Here is a 25,789-nt window from a genome sequence, read left to right on the forward strand (position 1 = left end):
GCTAAATGACCTTGAAATATGATTTCCACTCACTGATAAGACTAGTGATAAGCAAACAATAATAGAATAGAATAATAGAATACAGTAATTCCAAACAGAAAAATAAAAATGTTTCCAATAATGGTAATCATATCCTTAATGTAAAAATAAAAACAAAATCCTTGTTGTAGCTATAAAAAGGCAATGTGTACAGGTAGAAATCCAGGAAGTTGTAATTATTGAAGCTACTGTAATGATTGCGGTCATGTTGAATAATCACTCTCAACTACTTTTGGTTTTACAGTACAATGAGTTCAAGCAGCGTATCCTGAAAGAGAAGGTGACCACCCCTACCACCAACTGTGTACCGCTGTGGCTCACTTATAGATCTGTGCCGTGGTCCTCACATCCGTCACACCGGCAAGGTCAAGGCCTTCAAGATTACTAAGGTTATATAAGATATTGTTGGATGAACCAAGTTTGTAAATTTTTCTTTTAAAATTTAAAGATTTAACAAAAACCGAATTCTATTATCAAAACTAAATAATGAATATTGTGATATTTTACTAAAACCTTTTATAGTTTTAATGCTCAGTATATTTCATTTTACCAACAACCAGCAAGTGAGTTTTTTCTAACCAGCCTACGGTTTTGGACAATTGGCCAGACTTAACAATGTATAAAAATCTCTGTATTCTTTAAAGCTAGGAACATTTGATATAATTTTTTCAAAATTAAGCAGTAAACACTATGATGTACATAAATAACCCTAGAAACTGATAAAGGAATTCTCCGAACGCACTAGTTCAGTATTTTAGGCCTTCTCTTTGTGAGGTTTTTCAAAAAATTGTTTTTTTCTTAACCAATGCTTCATAAGAATAACTTATATAATTTATGTATATAACAGACACACATTTTCTACAACTAATAAACAATTTAAAATACTTTTTATGATTAGAACAAAATTATCATAAAATATTTTTATTCTATAGCGTAGTAATTACAGTACCTACTAAAGTTTACAATATTATTTTCAAATGTAACTCTCAATTGGTTCTGCTGTTAGTTTAAATAAATAAGAGGAAAAAAAATAATGGTGTAATTTACTTTAATATTAACAAAATGGCACCTGAAAAAAATTATAAAAGTCAAATAAAAAAACCTGTTTTTAGTTATAAAAATTTTCCAAAATGCATACTATTTTGCTATTGCAATTTTTTAATGAAATCTGTTGATAAGCGAGCATAAAAACTTTTAAACATTATACTGCAGAAGCGTTTTTAAATTTTTATTATGATTGTGTTAACTGTAATATTTACTTTTTTAAAATCACTTTTTACAATACCACATTTTCATTAATTCTGTCCTATAACTGCTAACTAGAGGCATATATTTGTATACATCCCTTATATAAACTCTTCTTCCACTAATGAATTGTATTGCCTGTGCCAGCAAAACATTATTCTCAAATCATAAGAAGAATTCAAGTGTTATTTTACCAATTTTTTAAGTTTTTTGATATTATGTCTGAAAGGTGTGTGTGTGTGTGTGTGTAATTTTTACTAAATATTGAAATCACAAAAAAGTACTTGTTCCGCCGGGACTCTAACCCAGATCTCTCACTTGCTGATTATATATATAATAAATACAATTTATTAACATTTGTTTTGAAAATAACCTCTTCATAGCTGTTTTTCCACTTTTTTAAGAACTCGGCTACCTACTGGGAAGGCAAGTCGGATGCTGAGTCTCTCCAAAGAATTTATGGGATTGCATTCCCAGACAACAAAAAGATGAAGGAGTGGGAAAAATTCCAGGAGGGAAGCAGCTAAAAGGGACCACCGCAAGCTTGGAAGGGTAATACATTATATTCTCTCATATCCACCTTTTGTGATGGACAACGCTACTTGTATTAGCATACTCTTTATTATTTTTCTGTCTGTAAAAATGAAAAAAGGCACCTGTTCAACCAAAACTGTAATTTTGAACATTCATAACCTGAAAACTTGTAATCCTAATAAGACCAAAGTTTTATACAAGATATGTACAAAGCTACCTAACAACACATGGAACTATATTTAATGTCTATAAACAAATTTGATTAATTTCTAGACACAGGAATAAACCAGCTACATTTTAATTTTTACTCTCGTGTTTTGTTCTCAATTAGTTATGGGGTCAATGTTCAAAACTAGGTTACCTGTACTTTTTGATGCGATAGTATATATTCAACAAACACCCATGCTTGTTGTTATAACAGAGGTTATGATACTGATACTACAGTGCCGTGGCTGACATTTATGAATTAAAACGCACATTGTGCACTTCTAAAAGTCTTATCTTGGCACACTATAACTAATACTGGAGATTTTCATGTTATAGTCAGATTTTTGTTTTGAAATGTCGAAACATTCGTAAAAGGTTGAGTATAAGCAATTTGTTAATGATGTCTATTGAAGGTACTAATAGAAAGGTCCATTTCAATGAGGTTTAAAACATTGGTGTTTAAAATAACAAAGAAGGCTACAGATTGGAATGATGTTGGTAGGGACTAATTAGTGTTTTAAAGTTAAACTAATGTTAAAAGTAAATTTTTTTTATAAAATTAACCATACTATTTTATTTTATTTTGTATTTTAAACTGAGTGAAGACTTTGTTTTTTGTATACTTAACAATAAATTTAAAATTTTATTTTCTAACTATACTGCTGCTTTTAATAAAACCTATTTACAAAAATCGTCTAATTTATTGAGGTTTTAAATATTTTAAAAAAATACTATATAATATTTACATCAGTATATGTATTGATTTAAAGTATTGGTTCTGGAGGCTAAAGTAATATATAACTGCAGACTGTTTATAGATAAGTATTAATGTAATCTTTTCGGAACGCCAGTGCTATTAATAAGTGCTACAAGACAAACATTTTTGCTAAAAAGTCTGAAGAGCTTGTAGCATTTTTGCTGAGAAAAATTTTCATCTCAGCTTAAACCCTGTCCTGTAAGTACTAGACATAGCTTGCTTTACCAATACTGCACTGGAACGTTAGTATGAATGATATATTAAACTTTGCTTCCTTGTTTGCAGGAGCAAGAGCTGTACTTCTTCCATGAGCTGAGTCCAGGGTCCTGCTTCTTCCAACCCAGAGGGGCGCACATCTATAACAAGCTTTATAGAGTTCATCCGGTCCGAGTATCGCAAGAGAGGCTTCCCAAGAGGTGGTCACCCCAAAACATTTTCAATGCCAAGCTCTGGCAAACTTCTGGTCATTGGGAGCACTATGCGGTATGTCTACGCTTTATAGTAATTTAAACTGAGTGTGTGTTTTCAATGTTAATCAGGCCATTCATTATTTTATCACCATTGCAAAAAAGTGTAGAAAAATCCCCAGGTTTTTAAAGTCAGTATAACAGCCAACCTCTGTCTTAAAACATGAGTGCAAAAAACTACTGATTAATTTTGACTCTTTCCATTGTACCTTATGCCTCATTAGAGACCTTCAGATTTGGATTGGGCACAGCCAGCAAGATTTGTATGTTGTCACCTTCTTGCTGTTCCACTAATTTCAACTAATGTGGTCTGAACACTTTTGAAATTATTACATTTGCAGATAACCCAAATAGATTGTCACAATTGTGTTTTAGAAAATGATAATTCAATGGAGTCCAGTCATATTATGTAATAGAAGTCAGTGGACATACAGATCATTTCATTCACAGCTAAGAACTGCATCACATTTGATTACTGAGTTAAAGTTTTTGATAAACAAAATCAAATTCTAACGTATATGGCTGTATGTATCTAGCAAATAACTAAATAAAACTGTAAGGGGCAGGACTAACGGCTGGAAACACCGTTATTGTTGTCCTATTTCAACAGTTATCCCAGTTTTAAAACTCCAATGATCATCTCAGTAATACAAGTGCTATGTTCTCACTATTTAAAATAATAAAATAGACTCATAGATATAGTTTTGATTGACTAAGTGGATCAAACTATAACATACTAAAGTAACATGTAGCCGTTTGTGGTGTGCCAGATCTGCTATATACCAGTCAAGAGCTAACATGAGATGAGATCCATGCAACAGATTGTTCACAAGAGTTAAAATGGATATTTTAACAAATATTTCTTTTTTATTGATGGATATGTGGGTTTCACTCTTTTAGTTCAGGTTCTGTTACGATTTTGTAGATTTGAAGTTAAACATTTTGAACTAAAAAGACTATTTTAGTAGATTGAAATATTTTTATGTTGTTTTCAAAGCAAATAGTTTCATAATAAGAAAAATGATTCGTTTTGTCCATTACTTTTGTATATGTAATGTTGGAAATTAAAAAATGGAACGAAAGAAATAATTTATTACAAAGTTGTAATAATTGTAATTTAGGATGTAAAATTTAGAGTAAATCTTTTATCCTATGTTCTACCCTGTAAAAGTTAACTTATTTATTGTTTTAGGACAATATGTTTTCGTTTGATGTGGAAAAAGAGATGTTCGCCTTGAAACCAATGAACTGCCCAGGACATTGGTAAGTTCAATCATTATCTAGCCTAAGTGGGATGTTAGGCATATTGTGTGAATTAAACAACAGAAAAATATTTATGTCTGGTACAGTCTGGTGTTCGATCATCGGCCGAGGTCTTGGAGAGAGCTGCCGCTGCGGATGGCTGACTTTGGGGTGTTGCATCGTAACGAGTTGTCTGGCGCACTCACTGGTCTCACTCGTGTGCGCAGGTTCCAACAGGATGATGCACACATTTTCTGTGCTGTCCCTCAGGTAACTTAGTACAATTTTACATTCTATGAGACAGTAATATCCATTTATATAAAAGAGATTGATAGTGCATTTTCTATATAATCATAAATTAGGATTTACATCCTAATTTATTTCATTAGGATGAAAGTGTTAACAATTTTCAACTTGAAAAGGTTTCCTAAAACTAATTTTGTGAGCCTAACAACTATAATTTTGTGTTACTGATGCAAAATTATACTTCAATGAAGGATCAGTAGCTACAGAGAATTTCTTAAAAAAACATAGGCGATGATCCTAGTAAGGGCTAAAAAGCATTGACACACAGTGAATTTTTAAAAGCTGACAAAGAGCTAAACAAAATGAGGATAAGTAGAAGTCCAAAAAAAACCAGAGAGGGAGGTTAAAATTTACTATTTTCATAGATAATTTTAAAATTTGCTGAAAAAAGTGAATTTTACAACAGTGCTTTTGAGTATTTTCTTAAATTTAGTTTTTATAAAAACTTGGATTTTTCATTCTGAGGTACACATTTTTGTGCTCTGTATATTTTTAGTTTTCAAAAAATAGTAACACAGTTATTGAATCTCAGATCAAGGCAGAGATTACGGGGGCCCTGGACTTCCTGAGACACGTCTATGGAGTGTTTGGCTTCACATTCCAGCTATGCCTCTCCACCCGGCCGGACAAGTTCCTGGGGGATATAGCTGTATGGGAGGAGGCAGAGAAGGTAGCCTTGTTACTATGAATTTGTTCTGTTGTAGTTAGTTATATTAGTTAGGGCAAACAGTATACTAACTTAAAGTTAGTTTTTTTTACAACACCCATTTTGATACAAGTTATCATTGATTTTTTAATTATCATTATTTATATGAAAACATGGTATATAAAAACATTCTCTTTGCATATACAGTACAATTATTATAACAATAGACTCAGGCGTGAAGTCACTAGCTTGCACGAAAGTCAGTCATCATTGAAAAACACTACTCTGCACTCCTGATTTAAGGGGAAACTTGCTAACTAAATCAGTTACCTATTTCACAGTTTATCTCGATTTGAATGTGAAGATGATAACATCACATGTCTTTACACATGCACCACCCAAAATATTACACACTTTTCTTTTATATATCTTGCCTTTATATTTGTAATATTATTATTGAAGAAATTTCAAAAGTAGCAAGCAAGGAAACTTTTTAACGTTTAGTCATGCATAAGTTTTAGAAAAGATTTATAAAAAAGTAGGAAAAATGTGATTGTAATTTAACTTTTGAATGAGACGTATATATTAGGCTGTTGAAGTGTGTGTTATTAATATAACTGGTGAGGCACAGACACCTTTACTTTACATATATTGTAATTAATTAACAGTACTTTTTATATATTTATTAAAGTTGTAGATGTATATTTATTACCGTTGTTATATTTCAAGATGTTTAATATAGCTTACTGCATATACAACTGAACTAAATAGTAAACATAATTTCAAAACTACCTTTCAAAATATTCTATAGCTTTATGGCTTTGTAAAAAGACTTTCTTCCTCATATCAACTTATATCTCCTTCTATTTTAGCTATTTACAATCTTATTACACTTGTATTATCCATATTGTTGGTTAATAGTAATATTCTTGTTATGGTTTTTTATTATTTCCCCAATTAATTTCTTTGGTTTTGAGTTAAACTCATATGTCGTATCATCCAGATACGACATATGAGTTTAAGCACAGGAAATCCCCATATTTCCTGCTGCATTAATTATTAATTAGTAATGGTTGAAAGTTTAGTTAGTCTAAAGGTATTAAGGTTAATAGTATATTATTGAGGTTAAAACCATCATTAAACCGGTTTTTGCTATTCTTGACCCATTGCGGGTGGCATAAAACCTCAGCCCTGTTAAAACTGACTGAATGACTCTAAATGACTGAAAACTGACTGGGTTCATCTTCTCTGTTACAAAGAGTATTCAAATTGCAAAAGAGAGCTATTCGTTTAGTGTTTGGGTTGAGGGGCCTGGAGAGCTGTAGCAGGGTCCCCACCCGACCGTGAAAACCGTGAAACCGGGAATAAGCCGTGAATTTCGTTCACCGTGAAAAAACCTTAAATAAGCCGTGAATTTTGTTTACATACCGTGAAAATCTCTACAACTTTTGAATAAATAAAATCAACACGGGTCGTCGTCAGACGATCATATGGGAAAGTTGACCTTCGCTATTGCAAAGTAAAAAGTAGCACGCAATGTAGGGGATAGACCACGAAGTTTGACAGGTGCTGCTATCTGAGCGATTGTACTGATAATATGGTTTATAAACAAATGAGGAAAAGGAAGGGCCGGTGGGAGATGACGCTTCCGGCTCAAATCACGTGAGGCCTGTCTTTGTCTGTCGCCAGGTTCCGGGCCTTGGCTACGCTACGCGGCTGTAAACAAGGCATTCTCTGATTGAACGCGAGATTAATAACACAATTTAATTACTTGATAGATTGTCGTTTAATGTAAACACTTTTCGTATTGGAGTTTTTATTGTATCAGATATAGTCTATTATTGTTTTCATAAAATAAAAAAAGTATACAAATCCTTAATCTAATGTAAGGAATTTAAATTACATTTTAACTTAATTTCATTCTATTAAATCCCTTATTTTATTTAAATATTAATGAGAAAAATGCTATTCAGTACGATATCTATATCGTTGTGTGTAATGACTGTTAAACACAATGTAATAATTATAAAAAATTTTAATTTATGGTGGACAATAAATTGAATTAATTTAGGGTCTTGCGTTAAATAAATAGTATAATAATGTGACGGAGCAGAACCTACACGACACATATCAAATTAACGCAGCGAGACCATAACTTTATAGGCCTATATAACTGTTTTAATTACCAGTAAGGTCGTTTGAGAAAACAATTTTATTTTTCATCTCTTTAGATATTAAACGGTAGTGATATGCGTTTTCCTTATCAATAATATTTTTTATGATTCCTAAGCTGCATGGATATTTACGAGTGTACACGGTTTAAATCTTTTATGGTGAATGTGTGTTTTAAATTGTATAATGTATTAGTAAAATATTACAAATGAAACGTCATGTTATAAAAACGTTAGAAAAAAAACCATTGCATTTTTTCTAACCAGGAAACAACAAACGTCAAGTAACTTTGTAGTGTTAAGCTTTATTACTACAAAACTACAAATCGAGGAAGTCGTCCCAAGTATAATTTTGTCGGGTTCCATACGACTACGTTAACGCTATTAATCATTTCATGCAGATGAAAAATATATCGTACAAGGTTCATTTATTGTAATGTGGTGCAGCGATGTTATGGTAAAAATAACCTTTGTTGTCTACTGTCAATGAGAGTGGAAGGGGAGGGGTATATCGTGTACTCCACTCCCCCATCCTCGGACAACAGCTGGTTTCATGTCTCAACATGGAAAGATTTGTTTCCCCAGCTCGACACTCCAATCTTATTCTTATTGTGAGAATTGATATAAAGATTTAAAGCTTTTCATTCAACTCATTCTGACACTTTCTCACGGAAATTTTCTTCTGTTGAAAGAGGCTTCTCTGTCAACAAACAGTGTATAGTTGAAAACTTGAAGGAGGAGAGTTTAGTCGCGTTGAGAAAAGTTTGTGACGGCGTATCAGCAGCAGGAGGATTGGAGACAATGGAAATCACTAATGAATTAGTTCATGCTGCCAAAAATTCCCACGCCCACTACTCGGAGCACTTGGCAAAACAACGAGAAGAAAATGAAAGACAAAATTAATTCTGAGAAAGAGAGGAAGCTAGCTGCAATAGAAAAAAAAGAATTGGAAGCACAAAAATTCCAGGTTTTGTCCGACGCCAGGAAAAGGGCAGCTGAGTTAGACGATAAGATACAGGAACTTAGCAAAAAGTGCTAATCGTAATTCACTTTTATTCTAGACATTTTTATCAATTTCTTTATTTATGTGTACAAATATAATTTTTTTTGTATAAACTGGTACCAAATAACTTTTCTTATAACAAGTTGTATATAATTTTTATACATTTAACGTTTATATGTTAATTTTAATTTTCAATAAAATTGCCTTTTCTTATGTACTAATTAAAATGTGAACCTGTGATTATGTGAAAATTTTCCTGTGGAAGAAATTGATCGAAATAATAATAATAATGTGTTAAACAAGAAAATAATTTAATAATCACGCAAGTGTACTTCATGGACTCAAACGAGTTAGCCTTAGCCAACGTACGAATCCTGTCACCCTGCATCTTGTCTAACCTGTGTCAACAAAGTTCTCTTCAGATATCAACAAACTTGTAAGTTAAAGAAAATTATGAGCTATGTGCATGCTAATTATATTGAAATTTGTCTTTGTCATTGCTTTGATGACTGTTATGATGATGTTTTGTAAAAATAATATGCCTTGTTATATTCATTATGTAGCAAATCGCACATAAAATCGGGCGCTCGCCGCTCATTGCTTGCGTCGTAACTGAAGCCTATTGTTATTTCGTTCTTTTAGACGTTTCCGTCAATTCCTGCACGACCAATGACATCGTTAGTCAAATGGGAAGAAGTTTTATATTGTATTTTACCGCTCTGCCGCGTCTGTAGTGTTTACGTCTCAACTTCGCCCCTCTCCAACACGATTTTGTTTGTACCGGTAACGTTGTTTATGAAAACTTTCCGACCTTGAATTTTAATTTTTTTTAACCATGAAAACCGTGAATTAGCCGTGAATTTGAGTATTTAGATTGAGTGGGAACCCTGTGTAGGCAAGTGTTTCACCAAGAACGTATACTAACCCTCCCCTCCATTTTTATTTATTCCGTTTCAATTTACACTTTTAAACACATTACCGATTTTCCTACCCACAATCATATATATCCCACCAGAAATAAAAATAGTTTAACAGTACCCCACCATAGTAATAATATGTTCCGCAAATCAATAGAATATTTAGGACCTACAATTTATAATAGACTAGCTGTTTCCCGCGGCTTCGCACGCGTCTCTTAAGCTTTGCCCGTATATTTCTTTGCCTTCAAATAGTGTTTGGATATTTTAATATACGTAACTACTGTGTTGTAATTGCAGTTTATAATGTGCAGGCGCTTTGATAACTTTTATATCTTGCAGTACAGCCTGGTGGTTAGTTACATCAATGGGCATTGCGTATAAACCTTCTACATAGAAAAATACAAATTTTCATAGTGATCCGGTCCAATAGTTTCTGAGTCTATAAAGGACAAACACACAAACATTCATTTTTATATATTATGATTGCAGAAACAGTTTAAACAAAATTTGTCGTTTCTCTTAAGCTTACTCTATGCTTTAAAACTATAAGTGTAAAGAAATTTATATATAAATATATTTTTTGTCGCATTATATATGTTTACAAAGAACAGCTGATTAAAATTTGAAAAGACTCTTTCACTTAATAACATATGTTTGCTGCAATGCATTTCTTACGGGTATTTCTGTAACCAGTGGGGCGGAATCCTGAATCGGGAAAGGGATAAAAAGTATCCTATAACCTTCTACAGATCAAGACGAACAAATTAAAAAAAAAATTAGGCGAATCCGTCCAGCCGTTTGTGAGTGATGCTGTTACACACGAACAGTTTCATTTTTATATATTAGATTGCCAGATTATTTAAAAGCCAGCACTTCACTTGCATCTTTCAAAAAGAAACTAAAAGACTTTTCTTGTAAAAAACTGTTTTTACTCACTCTCTGAATTTCTGTGCCCCACCCAACCTTACAAGTAAAAATATCATTAGTACTGTTTTTCAATATATTTTTAATTTGTAGTTTTACCAGATATAACAATAACTTTAATAAGAATATTTTTAGTATTTAGTTATTTTATACATATTGACAATTCTCGATACATGTTAATGTCAATGAGAAATAAAATGATTTTGAATAAATGGACTGATTGGCTAATTTTGGTTTTGAAATATTCTCAGAAGTCGAAGGAAGATTTAACATGTGAGAAACATTGGAATAGTTTCTCAGAATATCTAATAATTCTGGAAACATTTAATAATTATAATACTCAATGTTAACTGACTCTAAACAGCTGTAGACACTTCTAGCTGAAGTTTACCGAAGTGGTGAAAAAATTTGTTTACATTTAAATTTGATAAAATATTAAATAATTATAGTGCTTGATCAGTAGTGTTATGCAGATTGCAAAGACAAAGTTACTATCTAATCTTTATTTTAGATCACACCACTGACAAATAAATCATCTAATGCAATGAAAATAATATTTGAACACTATTCTAAAACCCACCTTGATAAACGAAGCTGTGAATGTTTTGCACATAAGTTTATCAAAACTGATTGTTTCCTTTAACACTCTTCTCCTCATATCAGAAGCAGAATAAAAGCGACGAAAGTAGATGCATTTTGACTAAAGTAGTCTTTTTAATATTACGTATGCACATACTTTCTTGATCTGGGTAACTCATAGCACCAGAAATATCGCAGACTGCAAATAAACGTTTTTAAATCTAAGTTGGATTTCAAAACCATGTGCTTATTTTCTAAGTTCAACAATATAAACTGAACTGTGGAACCGTAAATAAATTAGAGGAGAATTGAATTTAATCAGTCGTATCTGACTCATTTGAACCGCAGTCACTTTTCAGTCGTACGTAAGTTATTTATTTTGTAGTCCCTTAACAGGACGAAAAAGGAAGCTATCACTGTGGCACTTAAAAAATGTTAGACAGAAAGTAAATTATCCCTTTAAGTGCCGGAGCATCGCTATTTGCGATCCTGCATTATATGCAAAAAATGCCAGAATCGCTATTTGCGACTTCTGCAGTAACGCTTATATTTTATATAGTATTTATCTAAATTGGCTAAATTTAACGTAACTTTTGATGAAGGTTTGTTGAATTTTGGGTAGATTCTGATTTTTACGGCGGATGTAAGGAGATCGCTTCCTAGTTGAGTTTCGAATCGACAGCGACACGGACGAGCCGTCACATGTTTTGTTTGCGCTGGTGTTTATTTCACAAATTATTGTAAATATTGAAAATTTTTAAATGTAAAATGGTTTGTAGTGTTAGTATCTTCATATTATTTTGTTTGTTGTAGTGTATATTATATTATATTGTATATTATATTATTGTGTTCTAGTCTGTGTGTAATTAAGAACAATGACTTGACCGTGAGTTACGGTGATCGTAAGCAGCTAGTATTTTACTAAATACTTTCGTATAGTTTTTATGTTTGTTCAGTGATATTTATAAACAATGAGTCATAAAAACATTGCTGACAATGAAGACCTAGTAATGCAGGCATTAGATTCAAGCATTAGCAGTGTAGACAAGACACAGAGTGTCAGGTTAGGTTAGAAACTTTTTAGTTTTGTAGCGGTTCATATTTTCATATTTATTTTTTCAAACTTTAATTATAAGTATAAAAAAAGTTTTTATATGTCTTTTTGTAAAGAATTAAATGGAGTATAAGATAGCATAACTGAAAATTAAAAAACAAAATATTTCAATAACACTACGTTGTGTCAAAATAAGAAACAAAATGTTTTTGCTCATAAAGTTTTTGTTAGTGTTTTTTTTATTGGTATAAAAACGTTGAATTACTATTGAATGTATTATATTTATAAAGAAAATATATTTATCTACAAAACAAACAAAAAACCAGGACATTATACCAATAAATAATTTTTTGATTTAATTTTTAACCAGACCCTTGCAAAATCAGGCATTTTGGCTCGGCATTTCATGCATACCATATAGCAAAAACGACGCGGCACTCAAAGGGTTAAAAGAGCCGAATTAATCGAAGTTGGTGTTTGTTGGTATATATTTTCTTGATCAGGACAAAAGTCAAACTCAACTATGACACTTGAAATAGTATCTTAGATAGAAAATTAATCTAAATAAATGGAAGGTGACCCTTTTTGACTAAATTAAGTTATTAAGACTTATATGTATATAATTATTCATACAACAAAACCTAAAATAGAACCAGTCAAAATTGTATTTATGTTTTGAATCTCTCAACTTTGGATACTGAAATAATATGTATCTGATACATCTACTTATGTTTAAAAATATTGTAGGATGTCATTTTTAAATCATAAATGCTTTCATTAAGAAAGCTCCAATCTTGAATTTTGAAAATTGTGTACGAAGGCGCAGGTAACTCTGCTAGTATGCTATAATCTTAAAATCACCACAAGATAAAGTATATAATTAAATATGATTAAATTACCACATAGTCTAACTCAGCCATGTTAAAATTAAAAAATGTCATTGATACTGCACAAACATTTAGATATCGAGAACTTCCTAATTCAAGAATTTCTTTTCTTTTCAGACTTCCCATATACTTCTGCTGATATTTCCAGACAATTTTAAGTAATACTGCTTTGTTGGGTTTATTCATCAAATTTTGTCACAAGCCTGAATCTACAATTTCTCAGGAGTCATTTTTCTTTGGCACAAATATTTCGATTTTAAGGCAGAACACTCATCACTTGCCAAATTAATTATTAAAATAAACTAAAAAAAAGCAAGTTTTTGTTTAAAATATGACATAGTAATTTAGTGATACAAGTTGTAAGGTTGGGATTAAATAATATTGAGTCAGTTCACTATAAAAAAATATATATACCTTGTTTTTTCTCGGATGCCTTTAACTTTTTGTAGCCAGATTATTATTTAAATATTCTAAATTGTAAACAAAAATTGTATTATTCTGCATATTGGTGGCTGATTTTACAGTGATTATTTAGGTTTTTATTAATAATAATTTTATTTAAATAGTTGGTTGGAAACAAATATCTTAGTCAAACATTTCTGATATACATAACAACTACTTCAAAAGCCTTGTACTATACATAATTTGTATTCAAGCTAAGTACTGCCTATGTTTAGCAACTTGCAGACAGTTTCTGATATACATAACAACTACTTTAAAAGCCTTGTACTATACAGAATTTGTATTCAAGCTAAGTACTGCCTATGTTTAGCAACTTGCAGACAGTTTCTGATATACATAACAACTACTTTAAAAGCCTTGTACTATACAGAATTTGTATTCAAGCTAAGTACTGCCTATGTTTAGCAACTTGCAGACAGTTTCTGATATACATAACAACTACTTTAAAAGCCTTGTACTATACAGAATTTGTATTCAAGCTAAGTACTGCCTATGTTTAGCAACTTGCGGACAGTTTGAATGACTTTGGTGAGCCTTGGAGGGAAAACCCCGGAGATGGTGCTTTCTACGGACCAAAGATAGACATTACAATCATGGACGCCCTCAGGCGGAATCACCAATGTGCCACCATTCAGCTTGACTTTCAACTGCCTATCCGGTTCAACCTTGCATACATCAAGTAAGTATATGTATGGTTTATCACAAACAAAGGTGTTAAATAGTTAGAAGAAGGTGATAATTTGGTCTACACTGTGCAGAAAAAGAGCTGCTTGAGGCTTCTGAATAGAATGGCAACAGGCTATGGATCTCTTTGAAAACTTTATATGAGGTTAGAACTGAACTAGAACGATATTACAATTCATATTCATATATATATAATATTATCTTGTATAGTCATATATATATATACAGTAGAGTCCCGATAGTTCGAGTCTCGATAGTCCGAGGTTCCGTTAAATCCGAGCCAACACATGTAAAAAAATAAAATGTGATATTGACATATTTGTACAACACACTCGAGCGCATGTCTGTAAACTGAGTGCTAGGCTACTTGGAGAAGCCGGCAGCCTGACTCATCAGTGGCCACTTCATTTGCACCGCCCCACCCCCACCCTATTGTCAAGGCCACGGAACATCGCGCCCCGTATTGTCTAAAAATAAATCAGTTCTTCGTTTGCTCATCAACGTTCGACTGCGGTACGGTTGTTCTAGATTACGATCGCAGTGCGCTTACCCGTCTGTTATTTAGTACAGTACTTGTTGTCTAAATATTAAGTTTTAGTAAAAAAGTATTTTCTGAAGTATTTATGTGTTCATTGTACAGTGAACTATGAGTTCAAAAAGTAAAAGAAAGTTTGTACCGATAAAAAACAAAACTAGAAGCTCTTAAAAGACTTGATAAAGGTGAAACGTTAAAAAAATTAGCTGCCGAGTACGGAGTTGGTGAAGTGACAGTTGGTGACTGGCGAAGGAATCGCGATAAAATTGAAAAATTTGCATCAGAAAAGTGCTCGGAAAAGTGTACTAATGAGCGGAAGTCTATGAAGAAAGCAGAGTATGAAAAAACTAGCGAGGCCCTATTTTTATGGTTTTGTCAACAAAGAAACAAAGGTTGTCCTATTTCCGGACCTATTTTACAGGAAAAGGCATTGTACTTTCACAATGAAATCAATGAAGGTGAGGAAGATTTTACGGCAAGTGTAGGATGGCTTGACCGTTGGAAAAAACGTTATGGCGTGAGGCAGTTAGAAATTTGTGGGGAGAAACTTTCGGCGGATTCGAGGCAGTTGTTCAGTTCTGTGAAAAAGTTAAAAAATCTTATTAAAAGTGAAAATTTAACACCTGATCAGATTTACAACTGTGATGAAACTGGTTTGAATTTTAAAACTTTGCCATCAAAAACTCTAGCTTCACGGGAGGAAAAAGCTGCTCCGGGTCACAAAAAAAGCAAAGAGAGACTGACTGTGCTAGCCGCTTCAAACGCGTCGGGAAGCCATAAATTAAAACTAACTGTCATTGGCAAGTCTGCTAAGCCTCGTGCGTTTAAAAACATGTCTATTTCAACGCTTCCAGCAACTTATACAAACCAAAAAAACGCATGGATGGACAAACAAATTTTTAAAAACTGGTTTTTTAGTGAGTTTGTTCCTGAAACCAAAAAGTTTTTGAAGAAAAAGCAACCTACCCTCTAAAGCCATCTTAACACTTGATAACGCAGGATCACACCCAGATGAAGGGGAACTGCAATGCGATGGCATACGTACGATGTTTTTGCCACCGAACGTGACCAGCCTCATTCAGCCTATGGACCAAGGCGTACTTGAAACTTTGAAAAAAAAGTACAGACGCCGTCTGTTGCAATCAATGTTTCAAAACAATTGAAGGAGAGGCAACCATAAAAGATTTCCTGAAAAAAAGTCACAATCAAGGATGTTATTTATTGGATCGCTGAAGCTTGGAGCGAAATTAAACCAGAAAACAATCCAGAAATCATGGAAGAAAATCGGAGTCTGTAAAATTGAAAATGATGATGAAGATGACGATCTACCGTTAATAAATTTAATAAACAGACTTCCTGGTTGCAATGGGACAAATCAAACTGATATTGGAGAATGGATGAGTAGGGACGAACAGTTAGAGACAACAGACGACACCATAGTTGAGATGGTCACAGACATGACAGCTGACGGGAGTGACGAAGAAGAAAGTGTGCAGGAGACAGACCCGGCAATGACTCACAGCGACGGCTACACGGCACTGGATGCGGCCCTGCGCTACGTAGAGCAGCAAGCAGAGGCGACAGCGGCAGACACGTTATTGCTTCGGCGGTGGAGAGACATGGCTGCCCGCAAACGCTGCAGTGTGGTGAAACAAAAAACTCTAGACAGTTTTTTTAAGTAAACATTGCATCTTTGGACCTCTGTAAGTAATTTCTTAATGCTGGTATTTGTAATAAAAGCATATTTCTTTTGTTTGCCTTCAGTTCTAATTATAACCCAATTTTTCTCAAAGTGTTCCGTATAATTCGAGTTCTTCACAATTCGAGGTACATTCGGTTCCCATTCACCTCGGATTACCGGGACTCTACTGTATATATATACAGGGTGTATATTATGTCTGGAAACACCCAAATATATCCTTTAATAATTTAAATATAAATTTGAAACCTCTTACAATCGTGATAGAGATTGGGCATCTACTTTTTGGAACAATGTTTTGTTATGTCACACCAACGGGGACGTCCTGCCGAGGGTATCGTGAATATTCTTAATGGAAGCCTATACCTTGTGATACATAATTTTAAAGGTAATAGCTTACTGAATTGAATGCCACAAACCGCATCTCAAAGGAATTATTCTATCAGAAAAATAGAGCATTTTTAGTATTGAAAATTTACTGATGTTCAACAATGTAATTTTAACATGGTTCTTGCCACAAAATGTGTTACACTAATTTTTTAGCATTTTTTTAAAATATTCAATTAAATAAAACAAAAATTTCATTTTAAGCTGGTTCTATTAGCACAAATTTGCCAGTTTTTATTACAGTACAATTATGGAAATACTTATGTTATTGATTTCTTATTACAAATAAAAATAATGTATGCTGTTAGAAAAAGTCTTACAACAAACGTTTTACCTGCATTTGGTGTCAAAGCAATTGTTCGAACTGTGTTCCTTCTACGGTTTGACAATGAGCCAATCTTGTGTAAAATGATTCGACAGAGTTGCCTAACATTTCTTCAGTTATCAAAGCAATCTCCTCTATAATCCTGTTTCTTAGGTCTTCCAAATTATGAGGCTTTCTTCTATAAACATTGGATTTTAAATGACCCCATAGGAAATAATCGATTGGTGACAAATCCGGAGATCTTGGAGGCCATTCGATTTCTCCTCTTCGGCCAATCCATTTATGAGGAAACCTTAAATCCAAATACTCTCTTACCTGTCTCCCATAATGGGGTGGAGCACCATCCTGCTGAAACCATACATTATCAAAGTATTCTCCTGATGCAATTTGAATAGCTGGGATTATTTCATTTTGGAGCATATTGTAGTAAAGTTCGGCATTTAAATTTCCATTGATGAAAAAGGGTCCAAACAATTTTGTTACCTAAAATTCCACACCATACGTTCAGTTTTTGTGGTTGCTGTGAATGGGACTCAGTAATCCAATGTGGGTTTTCACTAGCCCAGTAACGGCAATTGTGCCTGTTAACATTGCCATTTAGGAAAAAAGTTGCCTCATCAGAAAATAGTATGTTGGTCAGAAAATCTCTATTGTCATCACATTTGCGCATCACAAGTTCACAAAACTCAACTCTTCTGTCGTAATCATCCTCACTTAACTGTTGGACTAAATGAACTTTAAATGGTTTGTATTTATTAATTTTCAAAATCTTACTCACAGACATAGGGTGCATATCATGTTGCTGTGCAGCTTTTCTGAGCGATGTATGTGGGTCTTCAATAAATGTTTGCAAAACATCTAGTGCATGTTCTTCATCTGTTGCAAATTGTATCCTACCCGACTTTGGCCGATTACGTACACTCCCTGTCATTTCAAAACGCTCAATAGTTTTTGATATTGTTGAAACACTTATGGGATTCCTTTCTGGGAAAGTGTCATTAAACAAATTACAAACTTCCCGATAAGATCTTTGACGATCGCCATATCCTCGCATCATCAACAGAGTAATTCGTTCTCTTTCAGACAATTCCATTAAAATGCCAAATAAAAACTGAACTACTGTAATTAGATAACTTGTTGACAGCAATGCTTCAGAGACACTGATTAACTCGACAGGAATGATATGACCTTTGTCCATTTGTAATTCCCAAGCTTAGACCTGTCTGGTGAAAGCTCCATGCTCAACAAACTGAAACCTGTAGACCAGATGATTAATAACACAATAATGTTTCTCATAGGCTAGTGACCTTTGTCTCTTTAAACCTTCCTGCTGACTGGAAAACACCAAGTACAGATTCATAAGTAATCAGAGAGGAAAGTGGACTCATAAGTTTTATTCATTGTAATAAAAACTAGTAAATTTGTACTAATGAAACCAGCTTAAAAATAAATTGTTTATTTTATTTTAATTGAACATTTAAAAAATGCTAAAAAATTAGTGTAACACATTTTGTGGCAAGAAACCATGTTAAAATTACATTGTTGAACATCAGTAAATTTTCAATACTAAAAATGCTTTATTTTCTGATAGAATAATTCCTTTGAGATGCGGTTTGTGGCATTCAATTCAGTAAGCTATTACCTTTAAAATTATGTATCACAAGGTATAGGCTTCCATTAAGAATATTCACGATACCCTCGGCAGGACGTCCCCGTTGGTGTGACATAACAAAACATTGTTCCAAAAAGTAGATGCCCAATCTCTATCACGATTGTAAGAGGTTTCAAATTTATATTTAAATTATTAAAGGATATATTTGGGTGTTTCCAGACATAATATACACCCTGTATATATATATATATATATATTCATACTCATATTTGCTATATTTTAAATACTTTGCTACTACTCACTCCTTAGTAGTTCAATTTAAATTAATTTAGAAAGATGTTTTTTATCACACAACTTTTAGTGTGCATTAAAATATTATACTACCAAAACAGTTATTCATCTCAAATTGTACTAAAATTTACTGTGATAATATTTAATGATATCAATATCTGTGTACAGTACATTTTATTTCATTGAGATAATCTTACATGTAAATGAACATTGTAATGGTCTAAAGAGAGTTTTTTTCTACTATAGTGAACCAATATTGGTACTTCTTATACTTTTAATAAACTACATTGCAGAACATTTGCAAAAATTTTATTGTTCACAGTGAGGCGGGGGAGAAGACTCGTCCAGTCATCATCCACCGGGCGATCCTGGGTTCTGTGGAACGCATGATAGCCATTCTCACAGAGTCGTATGCGGGCAAGTGGCCATTCTGGCTGTCGCCTCGTCAGATCATGATCATCCCTGTAGGGCCCCCCTTCAATGATTACGCTGAGAAGGTAAACTTATTTACACACGTGTTCTATTGTCATTCAATTGTGTTTTACGAAGCTAGATATTTGTGCCTTATTCATTGATATAATACTAAAATATATTGAAAATAAATTATTCTAGCACAAGTAGAAAAAAGTTCGAATTAAATTCCACTTACCATGATTATTTGGTGATTTTTAGATTTCTAAATATGCAGAATATAAGAATGGCTCAAGTGCAGTTTATTATTAGATACTGAATTTTAATCCATGAACACTAAAAAGTGCTTAAAATATTTGTTCAATATTATTTCTATAAATTAATAATTTATTAGTAATACAAATTACTTCTGTTTCAGTTCCAATAGTGTATATAATATTGTATTTGCATTATTGTTTTTTCAAATTTATTGTGGCATTTTGGTAATATTATTCTTTTTATTGAATGTCCTAAATAGTATAGTTGTGTAACACAGAGTTTTATGTTACACAATATTATATATTGTGATTGGAGCTAACAGCCTATTTGTGCATAGATATTTTAATGAGTAATATTAAAAACATTTTAATATGTTGTGCAGGTGAAGGATCAACTGTACAATGCAGGGTTTGTTTGTGAAGTGGACTCAGATGCTGGGGACACCATGAACAAAAAAATCAGGAATGCTCAGTTGGCCCAGTACAACTTTATTTTAGGTTAGTTAAAAGAATTGTTTTAAAATCATTGAGTGTACAGTATTGTAAAAAAAAATTTATACAGAACAAATGTTTTTGTAATTTTTCTGTTACTTAACTGTGGAAGTGAGGAACAATTAATATTTCCAATTCATCATAACATACCTTATATAATTGTATTGTGAATGTTGAGTTCAGCTTCACTCCACCTTCCCCTTAGTGCAGCATCTGAAATCTAATGCTATTTCAGACTTGACTTCTGGATGAACAGATCCAAAAATAGTTTGCTGTGAATAAGCTCAAAATGAACTCTACATTGTTTCATATCAGAGAAGTCTAGACTATAAATTATTTAATACACCTGATGGTGTAATGAGATGAAGAGGTGTTCTCATTGTCTCATCAGGTGCACAATGAGTGTACTACGATGTTTGCACAATCTAAAAGCATGGCGGAGCAACCCAAGTTTTCTTCACATAACATAGATAAGGTAGGAAAGGTTGATTCAATGCAGAATGTTGAGTTCAGCTCCCTTTCACACACGTCTGCTGGGTGTTACTTTTAAGCTAAGCAGTCACTTAATATTTTCCAATGGTTGTTAAACAGTTTTCACAGTAAAACTAACCTTGTTTTCTTTCTTTAAACGTTACATTTATTCAACCTTGTTTTTATTCATAGAATTATCCTCATTAAAAGATATGATTAAGATGCGTTTAACTGCTTTTTAGTTTTTTTTTATATTAATTAGGTCTCAAATTTTCATAAATTACACTATTACAACTGCTTCCAGAATGACTGGATATTCAGGATGAGTAAGATTGGGGTTATGGGCTACCTCCATGAAAAGGTATAGCAGGCACCACATTTCAGTCATGATCCTTGGAAGAAAGGGATGCCAGTTCTGTATCAGTCTTTCCAGTCAAAGCGGGCAGGGATAGCCCTCCCTTATAAGTCCAGGCTATCAACTACATTTAACACTTACAGAGCCCCACCCACTCCGACAGTCATCCTCTGCAGTAGACTAGACGTATTGATCCTTCCTTGCACCCCATTATCTCCATGTTTGCAGTTAGTGATGTCCTGGACATCCATAAGATGATTTAAGTGACACATCGGTTTGGTAACCCCTAATGTAGGTTGGAACTAGAGGTTATAAACCAGATTGAATCCTCCTGGGAATCAGTGATGTACTATAGAAGAATGCTTTTTAAGGATCATGAACATGGAAAATACTTTCTTTGTGAACAATGAGACACCTAAACATTGTTAATGATCATAGAAGATATTCATTCGCGATGGGAAGAATAGTTTTTTTTTTATGAAAGAAATGTATTAAATTTAAAAGATCATACATATTTCGTCTCTATACAGTTGGAGGAATTTAGCTGTGCTCGTAGGGTGCAAAAACTACCCTTTCAACAAATAAACACTATCTGTGTGGTGGGTTACGTTTTACGTCCTAGCTGCTGAGATGAAGGCGCAACAATCTTTTTAACGACTTTAAACTCACGATTTCGATTTGCAGATTAGTATTGACAAATACGTTATTTTCAAAAACTTGTTAAACAACAACACTATAACAACTGAAAAACAAGGATAAGTCCTATTATATTTGGTTTTCTCTTATTATTTAATTCCACCACAATCAGCACTATCACAAAACAGACTGTTTTTAGCGAGTGTGAGTTATTTGGGCCAATACGATTCCTGAAAGGAGGGTGTTTTTACTCATGAGTCACAGGAAATGTTTTCAGGACGCAGCGCATAATGCTATCCCGCCACCATTCTTGCCTATCACCACACACTCAAGGTCACGCACGCAGCTAAAGTCCTCTAACAGTGACCTTAGAGGGGCTAACAATAATAGTCACTACAGTGAGTAAATACTTTTATGTTGTATTGCAGTTGTGGGTGAGAGAGAGCAAAACTGCCGAGACAGTGAATGTTCGCACCCGAGATAAACGTCATCCATGGCGAGCTCAACATCCCAGACCTTATCAGCAAGTTCCGTCTTCTCACTGAAAAAAGAAGCAGTGAGGATGTCTTTTAAACTCATCTAGATGTTATGTTTCAAAACTTGAAAAGTTGCCTAAGAGTTTTTTTATTTATTTCCTTTGTCATAACACTTGTCAAGGGCTGAAGAAAAACACCATTCAGTCTATTCTACGTGCTTTTTTTTTACTTTTACCCAGGAATTAAAAACAATATTTAGCTGTAACTGATTTGACATAGCCTGTGCATAATATTAAAAGAACTATACTATAGTGTTTGAGATTTGTAATAATACATGCTACATAGATATACAATTTGCCTGTGAATTTGTGTTGTTATAAAACATTTGAAATAATTTATCGTATTTTTTTGTTTATACAGTAAAACATCAAAGGCAGTTTATTCAAAAAGTTTGTATTGATTATAAAAAAATCAGCTTTGGAGAAACAAGCAGGAAAAATTTGGTTATTAAAAAAACTACCACTGTATTTGGTCATTGAGTGAATTTACACTTATTAATTTTTACATTCCTTAAAGTAACTAAATTTGTACTCATCTAATCAAATGTACTAATTTATACAGTATTGTAGCCTGGGTTTTCTATCAAATTTTATTGTTAGTAATATACAATACCGTATTGGAATTACTGTATCAGGTCTTAATTTTTCTATACTGAAGACCCTAAATAGTGTTGTTTGTATTTTTATGTTTAAAATATTTTGCATCGTTAGATTTGTTAATAATCCCTACAAAATATTGTAATTACAAATTTTTTTTTGTACTCTTGTTCATGATAATGATGAAGAGATAAATACTTAACATTAAGTGAAAAATTTAGTGACAGTCAACAATATTTCTATTTAACCCATTTCAGATAGTTTTTGGGGGTATGAAATAGTCATTTTGCACTGCAGCTGAATAGAAATGGTGTATCCAGCCAGACTTTCTATTCTCACCACTACTTAAAACCTATTTGTATAATGAACTGGATTTAATTTTCTGTTTGATATTTATTGTGTCTATTTTATTTAATGATGCAATGATTTTATCGCAAATAAAAACAGATGTAATGCATTTTTTAAGCTTCAAGAAGAGATTTCAATATACTCCAGCAGTAGTGATGGTTACTGCAGAGTGCAACAAAAAAATCACTAAAATGCTAATTGTAAACAGCAGATAATCTGAACTCAAAAGAAGCGCTTGCTCAGCTGAAAATTACTGTGATTTATTGAAGGTTTACAGTGTAAATTAAATGTTGTTCATTTTTTTATATTAACTTGCCTGATAAAAACAATGCAATCTATCAGGTGTTAGAACAATTGCAGGGCAATAATACACTATAAGAAGGTGATCTTCTGTGGCCCATTCACCACACATTATAATCTCATCTTTCATCTGCTATGGGTTAAGTAATATGATTTTTATTGAGAATTAAATTTAACATAAGTTTAGATTATTTGTGTAAAAAAACAAATTCCAAACTTTCATAAACAAGTTATTTTGTAATCTCTAATTGTTGAGCTTATCCTTCTTCTCATTCTCTTCTTTTGTGGGCTTTGGGTTTAGAACGGAATAAAGTAGTTTTTTTATCATCAAATTATACATCGCCAATTCTGTTTAGATGTTTCTTTGTAGGATTAAATTTTTTACAAATGAGGCGAAAACTATCTCAAGTTATCATTTTAAATTCTTTACATTTTAAGAGACTATCATTTTAAATTTGTATTGTTCTATTTTGTAATAAAAGACGGACATTTATTGACTGTTTTCTAATTTATCTTTTAATATTTGTATTAAAATTTTAAGCTTGTTCTCTGTTATTCTTCAAGCCCTAAAATGAGTTTGTAAAGAGAATTTTTTCAGAAAACATTGTGTGTGTCATTTTGAAATCCTTTGAATTCTCTTATGAACAGAAATGTAATGTTTGGCTCACAGTAGCGTTTACTGTATTCACTCATAAACAGGAAGGTTACTCAGGTTTACATAGGAAGGAGATTTAGTGATATCAGATGAGACTTGATAAATGGAATCCAGCCCCATTGAGCCAGAATTACTTGTGCACTGTTGTAGACACTCTGATTCCTCTCCCTGATTTTTTATACATTTTCTTATGTGGGTGTTGAACTTAATATATTGGTAAGGTTGTGTGCAATTTTCTTTATAGGAGAGTTTCTACCTTGTCTCTCTACAAAACATGCACTACATTTGGCATTTTGGTCTAATAAAAATTTTTTGTTACTGAGCAGTTTAGTTTCAATCTTGGTCAAAATACAATTCAGGCAGGAGAAGAAGTTGTCAGTACAGTTTTAATAAATTTTGAAAATAAATTGGTAACTTCTGCAACATTAATAGATCTCACCAAAGCATTTGATTGTGTTTCTGATGAACTATCATCAAGTATATTTCTGATGAATTATCATTAACACGTTCACCCCGAAATGCGCCACCGGTGGCGCACGCTCAAAAATTCCAACATCAATAATTCTCGATGTTTTAATAACATAGACTACTCTAAAAACCCCGACGTTAGTATTGTTCATGAGGAACGGTTTTATTCGCATATTATTATTCTATAATGTTATATAATACGTATGAATCAATATTTATCATATTTAATTCACATTAAAGTATGTGCCACCGGTGGCGCACGTCGTCGCCCTGGTGAAGAAAGGTACTTTCTCAGACGGACGTGCTACACCGGTGGCGCACTCTATTAGTGACAAAAAATAGTGCGCGTAGAGCTTCTATTGGCAGCCTTAAGAGTGCGACACTTGCCGGAGCTACTTATAGCGCTCTATTAGCAACAATACGAATCAGACCTTCTTTATAAGCCGCCATTACCTGTCTTCTTGTCGTAGAGATTGTTCTGTGTTGCTGTAAGTTCAGTGAGTTCTCATTTTTATTTTAGAAAATGGATGAATCAGACATCGATGACGCCCTTGATGATGACTTTAGTGATCGTTCTTTGACCGATTTTTCAGTTAGTGGCAGTGAATATATGCCATCAGATGAGGAAAGTGATGTAACAAGTGCAGAGGAGTTGAATGAAGAAGATGGCGTTGTTAGTGATTTAGATGAATTGGAATTGATGGAAGTAGATGAGGAATATCAAAGGGTTAGAGAGGAGAGTGGAGACGAAGAAGGCAATAATATTGAAAATGTAAGTGACCCTGTACAAGATGTAGTTTGTAAGGTTCATTGTGAATATGTAGAAAATAAGTTAGAGTGGACAGAACCAAAATTGACATGCAGATCATATCCTTTCACAGGAAATGCAGGCTTAAAAACTGTTGGCCAATTTAATTTAAATGATCCATTTGAAATTTATAAACAGTTCACTAGATGATACATTATTGAATTTGATTGTTTTGGGAAACTAACAGGTATGCACATCAGTAACCTTGCTTCAAAGCCTGTAAAAAAGCGTTCAGCAATGGCTAGATGGGTTGATTGTACAACTGAAGAGATAACACAAATTTTTTGGTGTACTGATGATCATGGGCATATGCCCATTGCCTCAAAGACAAATGTACTGGTCCAAACAATCCCATGTACCAAAATAGTGTCATCAAGAAAACTATGAGCAGAGACAGATTTGACTGTCTCCTAAAATGCCTACATTTCCAAAATAATGAGGTAACCAGCAACTGAAGAGCCTCGGTTGTGGAAAATAAAG

General features: G+C 33.1%; 1 pseudogene; it reads left to right on the forward strand.

Annotated features, from left to right (window-relative positions):
- Positions 1–193: 193 nt before the first annotated feature.
- LOC124374111 lies at positions 194–22,601 on the forward strand (annotated as a pseudogene).
- Positions 22,602–25,789: the final 3,188 nt, after the last annotated feature.

The sequence above is a fragment of the Homalodisca vitripennis genome, unplaced genomic scaffold (assembly GCF_021130785.1).
Source record: "Homalodisca vitripennis isolate AUS2020 unplaced genomic scaffold, UT_GWSS_2.1 ScUCBcl_7316;HRSCAF=14955, whole genome shotgun sequence".
NCBI lineage: Eukaryota > Metazoa > Arthropoda > Insecta > Hemiptera > Cicadellidae > Homalodisca > Homalodisca vitripennis.